This window comes from Elephantulus edwardii, unplaced genomic scaffold (genome assembly GCF_000299155.1).
Source record: "Elephantulus edwardii isolate Elephantulus edwardi_28Jun2011 unplaced genomic scaffold, EleEdw1.0 scaffold00030, whole genome shotgun sequence".
NCBI classification, from domain to species: Eukaryota; Metazoa; Chordata; class Mammalia; order Macroscelidea; family Macroscelididae; genus Elephantulus; species Elephantulus edwardii.
In genome coordinates this window covers 16720804-16733514 of record NW_006399780.1, presented here as the reverse complement: position 1 = coordinate 16733514, position 12711 = coordinate 16720804, and the positions used below count along the sequence as shown (strand labels likewise).

At 43.3% G+C, this 12711-nt stretch overlaps 1 pseudogene; it reads left to right on the top strand.

Annotated features, from left to right (window-relative positions):
- Positions 1-1054: 1054 nt before the first annotated feature.
- LOC102875882 lies at positions 1055-4429 on the top strand (annotated as a pseudogene).
- Positions 4430-12711: the final 8282 nt, after the last annotated feature.

The window sequence follows — 12711 nt, the reverse complement described above, 5'->3', positions numbered from 1 at the left end:
TTCCAAACAAATGGAGACAAATTATTCTCTTAGCCTGCTGATGTGTTTGTGAGAAGTGTTTTGATAAACCTTCCTGGAGTCTAAGCTCAAACTCCTAAGATCTGGGTGGCTCATTGTGACAAGACTGAAGAAGGAAGGTACTCAAATGTCATAAATGGAGATGATGGGGAAGGAAAAAGGCTACAAGACAGGGAAAAGATGAAGAGAAAAGATGGAAAGTTCAATATAAACCATGACATGATATTGCTCTATCACCATCAACTAAATTTCAGTAAAATCATGTAAAAAAACCACAAAACATCAAAAGATTAAATTGTAACCCCCTTCCCCAAAATATGTGTTGCAAAACTTAACCTCTAAGACTGTGGTTATAATCCCGTTTAGGGTTATGTTACCTTTGTCATGTTGTTAATGAGACAAGTTTAATGTAAGATGTCCAACTCTTAAGATATAAAATAGATTAAGGAAGCAGAAATTGGAGAAGAAGGATGTCAAGCCACATGAAAATCACATAATAGCAATAGCTCAAATAGATAAGAACATTCCTCCAGAGTCTACACAGATAGAGACTGTCCAACACCAGAAACTCAGGCCTCTAGCCTTCTATCCTTTGAGAAGATTGTTATATTATCGCTTCACATCCCATCAAAGGAATAATTACAGTAAGACAGATTTCATCAAGGGAATGACTACATCATAAGTGACAAAAATAGAGAAACATAAGAAGCCAAGTTTTAACGCAGCCTTAACCAACATAATCTGTCCTTCGATTCTCAAGTCTGACTAGTCTTAAAGGTGATGATGTCTTTGCCTCCCTAAGTTAAGATAGCTCTGTCATAGTGTAAGGTGGTAAGATTAATAATAAGTGGGTAGCAAGTGAAACTATTTTGGGATCTAAATTGTAGAACCCATAAATAGCATGAATACAGAATACTGGCTTGAAAGAGGGCCAAGTGATTGTCAAAATCACAGTGGACCATCTGAAAGTGAATGTCAAAAAATTCTGGCTGAAGGCCGGGCTCCTGGCAGTAGCAGCAGTGGAATGCTCGGAGAGATGCTCCAGACAGAGCCCTTATGGTGCAGCCCGGAGAGGAGCGGTGGCACCGGCGCGCATGCGCAGATGTAATTACTTCAAGGCTCTGGGATGGCAATCCAGTTCCGTTTCTTCTTCCCCCTGACGCTGCCTGCAATACTGGCACTCCTTGGCTGGTGGTGGTTTTCCTCCCCTAAAAAAGAACATATCAGCCAGCAGGCAGGACAAGCAGGTGGAGGCCAGTGCTGTTGAACTGACGACAGATCCTGCCACTGAGGAACCACTGGTGCTGGAAGACACCTGTCCCAGAGTTGTGTCAACGACCTTCAGTGTCACACAGCTGCCAGAAAAGGAACTATCCACCACAAGGAAGCCTTCCAGCTTTGCTAAGGGCAACCCAACCCTTCATAAGTCAGAGTCCTCAGACAGCCTTAACCCTACAGACATAAGATCTCGACTGGAAATACGCAGAGACGACAGTGCAAAGCTGGAATTGTTCCTAACTTGTGATGAAGCAAAGTCCATTCCCTTGAGTGTTCCTTTTTTATCACCAAAGGGGGTACCATTCCCCCATGAAGTGATTGAGGGGTGCTGGCAAGAGCCCATGTTCAGCAGGACGCCAGGGAGGGCTTGGCAAGCAGCCCTTGAAGAGAAGTGGGGCCCTGGAGAGAAAGCAAGGGAGTTAGGGCACACAGAAGGAACCGGGGATGTGGTGCTGAGAGAAAATGTGCTGGAGGAAGCTGTGTTGTCCCAGGAGCACGGCTCTGAGTTGGAAAATGGCAAAGTGGCCAGCCTGGCCCCTCGGCAGGGAGGGGAGGAGAAATGGAAGTCCAGCCCACCACAGGGGCCCGGCCGGTGCAGAAGGAAGACCCTGTGGTGGAGTTGTTGGCGAACTGGTGAAGGATAAGGAAGTGCCAGCACCTGGAGTCAGAGAAGACAGGCCCAGAGATGGAGATCAGGCAGAAGTGAACAAAGAGGAGATGGCAGATAAAAATGAGAAGTTGGAGTCATGTAAAGTAGTTTAATCTGTTTACCAGAAGAGGAAATGCATCTCTCCTAGATCTCTCTGAGGCTGTTTTCCAGTCATATGTAAATTGTATCTTAATCTGCCTGTTTACCAGGAAGGGGTCTGTGTCCTTCTTGAATTACTAGTACTTAACTATGAACTGTTCTTTTCAGATGTAGAAATTCCTTCCCCCCCCCCACTAACAAAAGTGCATTGTTAAATGAGCTAGTATCTCACCCTGGTATAAAAGCCCAATGACCACTCCCGGACAGGGAGGCAGTCTTTGAGGCCAACCTGCTGTCCTCCAAAGATCTGTAAAAAAGTGCTTATGCATATTGGGGGGAGGGGGGGGAGAGAATGAGAAATAGGAATGAGCTACCTTCCAGATCATCTCCAAAGTGATCTCAGGAGCAACCAAAGCAATGCAGGCCACCAGTGGGGGTGAGATTACAGGTGGAGTGCGTCCAGCATCAGACAGTGATCTCCAAGGGCCTGAAGAGGAGAGAGATGCTCCAGACAGCCAGGAAGCTGTCCTGGAGCAAGATGCTGCGGTGCCCACTCTGGCCATAGCAGAGGTACCTGTGTCCATGTTAGATATAGCCCTGCCCTGTCAGACCCACTGGCAGAGGACCCATGCCAACCAAAACCTTACACGAGCTGCTTGAAAAGATCTCTCTCTAGCCCCACTAAGGACAGCAAGCCACCCCAGAACTCTGCATACCACATATCGATGGTCTCCTGCCCATCACGGGCTGCCTGCCTTGGAGAGTCTCCAGATAACACAAACATCCTAGTGGAAGATGCAGGCTGCATCACCTACACGTCAGATAGCAACCAGGATGTTTCCTCTATAGGCTCCTCAGGCCAGTCCTTGGATTCCACCAGCACATGTGGCATCAAAGACTGTTGCACAGACACTAACTCCAGGCCCAGGGACAAGAACAACACCCCACCACTGCCAGAAACTACTGTGCCCTTCAGCAATGGGGTGCTGAAGGAGGAATTGTCAGACTTTGATGTTGAGGAGGGATGGAGCATGGATGCAGAAACAAGACTATTCGGGAGGTTCCGACAGGAACAGCATGACCTCAGTGGATAACGGCTGCAACCTTAACAAGACCAAAAGTTTCCAAGAGTGCCCAGGCAGGGTCTGTCCCTAAGAAGGTTGACCTCATCATCTGGGAGATTGAAGTGTCAAAGCATTTAGTGGGCTGGCCAATAGGCAAACAGGAGCTGTATGTGAGTTTCCTGAAGCAGACATCTGGTGCTAAGATCTATGTTTCAACCCTGTCAGAACATCCAGATCTGCCACATAGGAGGCTCTCAGCATCAAGTGGGCAAAGTGCTGAACTTGATTGGGAAGAAGTTCAAAGAGCTGAGCCTCTGCATTAAAAAACAAGGAATTCATGCAATATTATTCAAAATGGTTGACTCTGGAGAACATTATGCTGAGTGAAATATCCCAGTCACAAAAGGACAAATATTACATGATGCCACTGTTGTAGAATGGGACTAACCTCAGGGTTGGGGAGAGACTGAGTAAGATGTGTTCAATAATGTATACTGCACTGAAACAGAGGAGGGAGAAAACTGTGTAAAAGAGATATGTGACTAGGTATTTCTGTCATCACAGGAGTCTAGAGCGAGGGCTACATGGTGGAGGGGACCTGGGGGAGGGTTTGTAAAACAATGAAAGAATCTTTTCTTTTACTTTTCCATAAAAAAAAAAAAGAGCTGAGCTTCACTAATATTTACACTCCCCCACTGCCTTCACTGGTGCTGCCGTCTCTCCCGATGACCTCCAGGCTCATGCTTCCCAATAGTATCACTGTGGAGGTGATCGTGGTTAACCAGGTTAACGCAGGGCACCTGTTTGTACAGCAGCACACACATCCTACCTTCCACATCCCGCACAATCTGAACCAGCAGACGTACCTCTGCTACTCTCAGCCAGATCCCTACCCTACCCACCCCTGTAGAAACTGCCATCATCTGTGCTGCCCCTGGTGCTGATGGTGGGCCCAAGGGTTTGCCTCGTATGAAGAGACCAACGAAGTTGAGATTCACTACGTGGACTATGGTGGATATAAGAGGGTGAAAGTGGACATGCTCTAGCAAATCAGGTCAGATTTTGTGACACTGCCATTTCAGGGAGCAGAAGTCCTCCTGGACAATGTCAGATGAAGAGCACTTTTCACCTGAAGCAGACGCAGCTATGAGTGAGATGACAGGAAACAGCATTGCTTGCTCAGGTGACAGGTTAAAGCCAGAGCAGTCTCCCTCTGATTCAGCTGTGGAGTGTGGTTGGAGATGAAATGGTGTTGATAAACCAGTGGCTGGTAGAGCGAGGACTCACCCAGTGGGTGGACAGCTGCTACACAAGCCTTTGACCCTCACACTTCAAACAGCTGCTGCTAGAATCTTTTATGCACTGTTAAAGATTGAGCTTGGCACTCAAGGCAAAGACTACCTCAGAGTAACAAAAGGTTATCCTCCCTAGAGAGCTCCCCACCCGCAACATTGCAGTCCTACTGAGAAGACACTTGGTCTCTAAAAAAAGGAAAGAACTGTGTTGTTTTCAAAGCCAGGGAGTGGTATTTAATAAGCCAGTTTGTTTAGCTTGGATCCAAACTGTAAAAAAAAAACAAAACCACCTTACATACATTGAGAAATTACGTCAACTAGGTTGTCCTGTTCCTCGACCACCCCACTCTCCTTTCTTCCCATTCCCCGACCTCTCAAACCAAAAACCCATTCGTGGTATTTCTGCACTTAGCCGACAAGCAAAGCGATGCCTGGTGCTTGTTCAGGAGGGTCTCTTTTACTTCACAATCTTTCTTCTGTCTTCGAGGAGCAAGACATGAACTGCTTAATTGTAATCAATGACATGTATAGCTTTATACAAATGAATTTACAGCATGAGCATGTTTTATAAACTTCATCTAGGCCTCTAGGAACACATACTTTTTTTTTAATGGCGATGTAAATGAATGGGAGCAGCCATCACCCTCTGGCCTTGATCCACCCTCATGCCTTGATCCAGGGGGTTGAGGGGTTGAACTGTTAACCTGCCAAGCCTGGCTATAAATTTGTAACCATTTTCTATTTGTGCAAACTCTGTAAATATATGTTTTTTAAAAAATGTAATCTTTTGTACACGATACACTGGAGAACAAAGGGAAATGAAGATTCTTCCAGGGCCACTATCACGTGTAAGTGATACAGTGACTGGGGTAATGAGGGCAGGTGTGTCAGAGACAATAAGATTGGCAGCTTCAGAGGCAGCTCCCCGTTAGGGCCTGTCTGCGGGCCTGCTATGTGACTGTATAGTATAGAATCGTGACTGAGGAATTAATTGCCTACTGTACAGATTTGTTAAAAAAAGCAACTCACTGAATTAAAAAATAAAAAATAAAAATCTGGATGGTAAACAAGCAAGACTCTTTAGCCAGAATCTATTTCTAGGGTGAAAAGTTAATAGCGAAAATAATATGAGGGAGTGGCTACTATATTCTCTAGCAGTTGGCTGTGTATATATTTTATTTGAAAACTAGTCAGTCCTCAATTATTTCTACTCAATGTGCTATACAGATGGATTTAGTGACTGATGCAATTTGAATATGACTGACAAGCAGAAAAGTAGACCAACTCACAGAGATTGTCTTTTGTTATATTTAAATTGAAGAAACATTATCTTATCTCATGAACTGGGAGTTCATATTGTAGAAGAATGTCAGTATTGGAAAGTCATTTTGCAACATAGTGCTGCTGTCATCATAACAACCACTGAACACGGACTCTCTTTTCAAGGGAAAAAATGATGTGTTTGGATCCTCATCAAGATGGAAATTTGGGGAGTTACTAGAACTTGATGCTCAGTTTCATTCATTTTTAGCAGGTCATATTACAACTTAGGCATCTGTTTTGGGCAGGATTGTATAATACAGAATCTGAATTAGGCAGGGTTCTTTAGAGAAGCAAAACCAGTGAAGCTTAAACCCACTTTATCAACCCAATGCCAACTCATAGTGATCCTACCAGACAGTAGATGTGCCTTACAGGGTTTCCAAGACTAAATCTTTATAGAGGAAAATTCCTCTCGTTTTCTAGAGGAGCAGCTGGTGGGTCAAACAGCCAACATTTTTATGAGCAATGGAAGCCCGGTACATACCATCACTTTGTTGTTGTTGTTGTTGTTGTATGTCTTTGAGTCAACTACAACTCATAGAGACACTATGAACAATAAATCTGTACTCTGCCTTACCTGTGCCATCCTCATCATCTCTGACATCTTGAGCCCATTATTACAGTCCCTACGTTAATCCATCTCATTGGAGATCTTCTGTTTTACTAACCATCCACCTTTCCAAGCATGATGTCCTTTCCCAAGGACTGAACTCTCCTAACATCATGCCCAAAATATGTAAGAAAAAGCTTCACCATCCTTGCCCTCAATAAGCACCCACATTAAAACTTATATGCATATATGTTGTGGTTGTGGTTGTGGTGGTGGTGGTGATGGTGGTGGTGGTGGTTGTTGTTATGTGCCATCAAGTCAGAACCAGTTTACAGCTGGTCCTTCAGGGAGTGTTCAAAGGCAGTAAATCCCATGGGAGGAGAGTGTCCCTCTTTCTCTTGCTGAGCAGCTAGTAGATTCAAATGATGTGCCTTTGGGTTAGCAGTACAGCCCCTTACCACTAGGCCACCCGAGTTCTCATATATGTATATTTGGAGAGAAGCCATTATCTCAAAGAATTCTTTCTAGCAAGTCTCAAAATTAACAGGCTAGATGTGCCTGTTGGCTCACAGACCGGGGAGGCCAACAACACTCAAAAGGAGAGCAAAGCAGCAGGCCACTGGTTCAAGTTCCAGGAATCAGATATCAGATGATAATGAGCTGGAGATGGGATCTAGAGCAGACAAAAAAGCCAGTGAGCTTTTCCAGAATGTCCATATATATATTGGATGCAGGTCACACCTCTGAGGAAACATCTGTTACAACAGATTGTTCACACCAGATCATATCATAGAAGTGATTACATACTATTACAAACAAAGGCTAACTACATCACCACATAGCTTCCAAATTATATTATTAGGTAACAGCCAAGACACCAAGAATCATGGCCCAGGTGAGATGACAGATAATCCTAACCAACACAGTAATACGGGAAAGGGCAGCTCACTGTATATGTCTAAAACAACATGTGGAGAGGAAATACATTTAGTATATGATAAAGTTTGATCAATTATTTTCAGTGAAATAAGTATAACTTGTTATTTAAATTTGTCCATAGATTGCCCCACTCTTGACCTTTCACAAACAGATAAGCTAAGTATTGTTTTAAGATACACATCTCTATCTCAACTCAAGAAAACAAAAATCCTCACCATTGGATCAATAGGCCACATCATAGTAGATGGAGAAAAGATTGAAGTTGTCAATTATTCCTCTTAATTGGATCCACAATCAATATACCCTTGGTAACAGCAGTCAAAAAATCAAAACATGTGTTGCATTAGCAAAATCGGCTGTCAAGGACCTCTCTAAAGTAAAGAACAATGACGTCAAAGTAAAGCCTAAGATGCCCCTGATCCAAGTCATGGTCTTTTTCATTACGTGCTGTGCGTCTGAAGGTTGGAGAATGGCTAAGGACGACAGAAGAAGAATCAATGCCTTTGAGTTGTGGTGGTTTGAGAAAAATACTGGATCTCCTACAGACTGCCAAAAAAAAAAAAATGAGCAAGTATGTCTTGGACAAAAAGTGCAACGAGAGTGCTCCTTTGAGGCAAGGGTAGTGAAACTTGCTCTCACATATTTGGGGCATGTTGTTAGGAGAAACCAGTCTTTGGAAGAAGATATCAGGCTTGGAAAGGCCAAGGATTGAGGAAGACCCTCAACAAGATGAACTGACACAGGGACAGCATCAGTGGGCTCAAGGACATCAGAAATGATGAGGATGGCACAGGCTAGCCAAGGCTCAGCTCTCTTACTCATAGGGTTGCTATGCGTCATAAATGACTCTACAGCACCTAACAATAACTATCTCCAACAGATGAAAAACTTGCTGAGTGATTCATCACATTTGCTGGCTTAAAAAATGATGCAGCCCAAATGTCCAACCACAAATGAATGGATTGAGAAATTATGGTACATTCATGCAATGGAACACTATGCAGCATACAGGAGCAATGATTTTTTTTATTTTTTTTATTATTTTTGTGTGTGTACTGTCAAATCAGATCTGACTGGTACAGGAGGAGATTGTCCCTCTTTCTCCAGCAGAGCATCTGGTGAATTTGAACTGCTTACCTCTGGGATTGCAGTACAGCTTCCTGCCACCAGGCCACCAGAGCTCACCAGGAGCAATGATTTTGTAAATTATTACCTAACTTGGAAAGGACTAGAGAGCATTATGCTGAGTGAAATAACTCAGTCCCACAAGGATAAATATTGTATAAAACCATTATTGTAGAATGAGTATAAGAATCCAAGAGGGGTAAGAGAGGCTGGAAGCAGAGGAATGAGGATGTGCAGGGGGAGGGGGATTAATCATGGGGTTGTACAACTTGATGGGTGGGGGATGACGGAAATGGAAATAATTTGTTCTTGAAAACAATGTATTTTGTGAATTTTGTAAATAAACTAAGAGAAAATTTTTACAAAGTGATGCCAAGGAAGAAATTGCAAATTAAAGGTTATCTTGTTGTGTGCCATCACATCAATTACAACCCATAGTGACTCTGAACAAGAGATCTGAGCCTTGCCCTATGTTGTGCCACCCTCACACGTTCTCACACACTCAACCCCTCAGGGCCGTCATTGCGTCAATCTATCTTGCTGAGGGTCTTCAAAATTTGATCCTCACCTTATAACATGATGATTGAATACTGATTTTTCTAAGTGAAGAGGCCAGTTCTCTGAAAATGCTGCCAATATGTGAGGGTGCTACAAAGACAGGCAGCAAACAATTTTAGAACAAAACCAGCGTGTCCTTTTCCTTTACCATGTGCTGCACATTCAGTTAATCCTGCGTGGTGCAGCACACTTAATCTTGTAGGTGGTTTTCTGGAAACCACACAATTTTCACCACCACCTTTACTCACAAATGGACAATTCTTAAAACTTATTGAGGCAATGATCTAATATTAAAATGCCATTCTACTACATGTTAGGAAGCACATGCGAATTAACAAGTGTGATACTGGAACTGTACACTTAGTTCTGTAGAAACCTTAGTAGACATCTAGTAGATACTTTAGAAAATGTTACTGAAGACCAGACATTTAAAAAGGACAGCAGAAGAAAAGCCAAAAACATCACTAACAAAATGCAAATTCTAGCGTACATATTAAGATCCTCAAAGAGACCAAAAAAAGGTGAATTTGACAGGGTGACTACAGCAATGGGCTCAAACATGTCAGAGATGGTAAGGAGGAGACAGGATAGGAGAGGGTTCAGGTCTGCTGTTCACAGAGTTCCTGTGAGCCGTACTTGACAGCACCTAACAACAACAACACTTGAATGGGCAGCATCAGAAAGAAAGACATACATGGCAGAAGGGCTCCGAAGTACTGAGTGCTAGATACCATTCACAAACCACATGCCATACCATCATTGACACAGTTACATCTTGAATAAAAATAAGGGTAAAGGTGTGCAAAGTTCTTATAAATTGGCTTTCCTTCTTAAACAATGTGGGTATTGCATGAATAATATGAAGACTGTATGAAAGCATCTAAGAAATTAGTGAAGACTTCCCCTTAAGACTTAAAAACAAGTGTTTATGGAGAAGCATAACAATTTTGTTCTTCTCTAAGAGCTCTTTATGTGAGTCTATGTATCTCATTAAGGTGTGTGTGTGTGTGTGTGTGTCTTACCACTTCTACTTTGATAATTCTTCATGTTTTGCCTCTTTTCTTCTGGTGGTGAGTGTGACAGAGGATGGAGGCTTGTGTGTAGTTCTTTGTTCATGATTAATACAGAGCAGTTGAGGGCAGACTGAGCCAGTGTTGGCTTCAGTCTTTCATCAATCAGTTGGAGCAGAGAACTGGCCTTTAATCTTGACTGAAGGCTGAAGCTTCAGGAGACATATGTGTGTCTGGACACTGTTGCTGTCTGTTGTCAAACAAAACAATGAAAAGGGGAAACAAAGCAACACAAAAATAAGATTGGAAAGTAAAAGAAAAAAGGAAAATTGAGAGGGGTAAAAAATGAAGGAGAACTAGAATAGAAAGGCAAAAAGAAAAGAGAGACTAGCAGACTGGCAAGGGAAAGCCAAAAAGCCTTGACAGAAGAGAAAGTAGAAGTTGTGAAAAACCAAAACTCACCAGAGCAAAATCGAAGGCAAACAAGCAAAGAAAAAAAAAATTTAAAAAAGCAATGGGAAACAAAAAAAATGTGCCTGCCAGCCTGGCAGAAGGTTGGAGCTGGGGTGCCCAGTCACCTCAGAGATTCTGCTCCTGTGAGTGGTGGCTGAGGCCCCTTAACGTGAGCCAGGTCACGACTGTTGATGTCAGAGGACAGGGTAGTTCACTTGGCTAGAGATCGTGTCCTTACCAGTCTGGGGAATGCGTGCAGTCAGGGTACTAAGTCAGAGAAGACTAACATTAAAAGACATTCGCTGTTACCCTGAAATGCCAAAGTTGGTGGACTGTGCAAAATGTGGCCATGGAGTATGCCAGGCAAGGATGTCCAGGGAAAGGAAAGGACCCCAGTCAGAGGTGGTTCCCCCACTAATCTGGGGACTGACCACAGGCTAAATGAGACACACAGTTTGATAGCTCACAGAAGAAAACCAAGTATGGAGTCACATACACTCCTGCCACCAGATATTTTACTGGCCTGGCCTCAGGTGGAGCTGAGACAGGCCAGGACACTGCCAGTCACCTGGTCAGTGTTGGTGGTAAGAAAATGTCACTCCCTTCTTCTCCACAAGAGCATGGGGTGAGAGGGGCAGGGGAGACAAGGGAGGAGGTGCACCTTTCCTGTTGCAGCTAGCCATTCAGATGACATCACCACAGACCTGTGATCCCGTGCAAAGCAGGTAGCTGTTCAAAATTACAACCCTGCATTTCCACTTCTGTGTTCCAATTATTTTCTTGATGTTTTTATTCCATTTATTTCTTCAGTGTTTGTTGCTGTTGCTGTTATATACCACCGAGTCACTTGCGACTCATAGCGACCCTATGTACAACAGCCCTGAAACCTGCTCTATCCTGTGCCAATCTTATTGTCTCTGACACACCTGCCCTCATTACCCCAGTCACTGTATCAATCCATCTTATTAATGATCTCCCTCTCTTTCTCCATCCCTCCACCTTTCCACACATGATGTCCCTTTTCAAAGACTGGTCCCTCCTGGAAACATGCCCAAAGCATGTCAGATGAAGCCTCAGAATCCTTGCCTCCAAGGAACAGCCTGGCTTCACCCTCTATGATGACAAACCTGTTTGTTCTCCTGATAGTCCATGGTATATTCAACAATCTTCTCCATCATCACAGATCAAAGGCATCAATTCCCTTTCTACCATTCCTAGTCATTGTCCAGCTCTCTGATGCATAGCAAGCAATTGTAAAGACTATAGCCGGGATCAGGCACACCTTAGTCTCCAGACTGATGTCATTTCTCTTCAGTACTCTGAAGAGGTCCTTGATAGGCAACTTTCCCAATGCAATTCATCTCTTGATTTCCTGGATGCTGGTACCAAGAGTGTAGACTGTGGAGCCAAGCAAGCTAAAGCTATTAACAATCTAAATCTCTTCACCACCTATCATAATGCTGCCAAGTGGCCCAGTGGTGAGAATCTTTGTTTTCTTGATGTTGAGCTTCAATTCATATTGAAGGCTGTAGTCCTTGATCTTCTGCAGCAGCACATCAGATCCTCCTAAGTTTCAGCAAGCAGGGTTGTATCATTTGCATAACGCAGGTTGTTGATGAATCTTCTCCCAATCCTGATGCCACATTCCCTCTCATACAGCCTAGCCTCCTGGATAATCTGTTCTGCATATAGACTGAAAGGATATGAAGATAGAATACATCTCTAACATATACTCTTCCTGATTTTGGACCATGCTCTGTTCTGACGACTGCCTCCTGGTCCAAGCATAGGTTTTGCATAAGACCAATCAAATGTTCTGGGATTCCCATTCTTCTCAGAGTCAGCCACAGTTTATTGTGATCCACATAGTCAAATGCCTTTGCATAGTCAATGAAACACAGATAGACATTCCTCTGGTATTTTCTGCTTTCAGCCAAGATCCATCTAACATTATCTATAATTCCCCTAGTACCACGACTTCTTCAAAACCCAGTCTGCACATCTGGCAGTTCTCTGTAGATGTGCTGCTCCAGTCATTTTTGGATAATTTTCAGGAGAATCTTGCTTGCATGTGATTTTTTTTTATTTTATATTTTAATGAAAGTTTATAAAGACCTTGGGTTTCCAATCATTTATTGTTGCACATTTTCCTCCCTGTCCCCCCAACCCCCAGATCACTTTTTTCCTTTGGGAAAAAAAGTTCTTTAATTGTTATGCAGTCCTTCCTCCCACCCCACCCCTAAACCACTTTACAATGCAACTCTTATTTTGAACTGTTGTGAGGCCAATAATACCTAATCATATATTTCTTTTACACAGTTCTCACCCTTGTCTGTTTCAATGCCGTCTA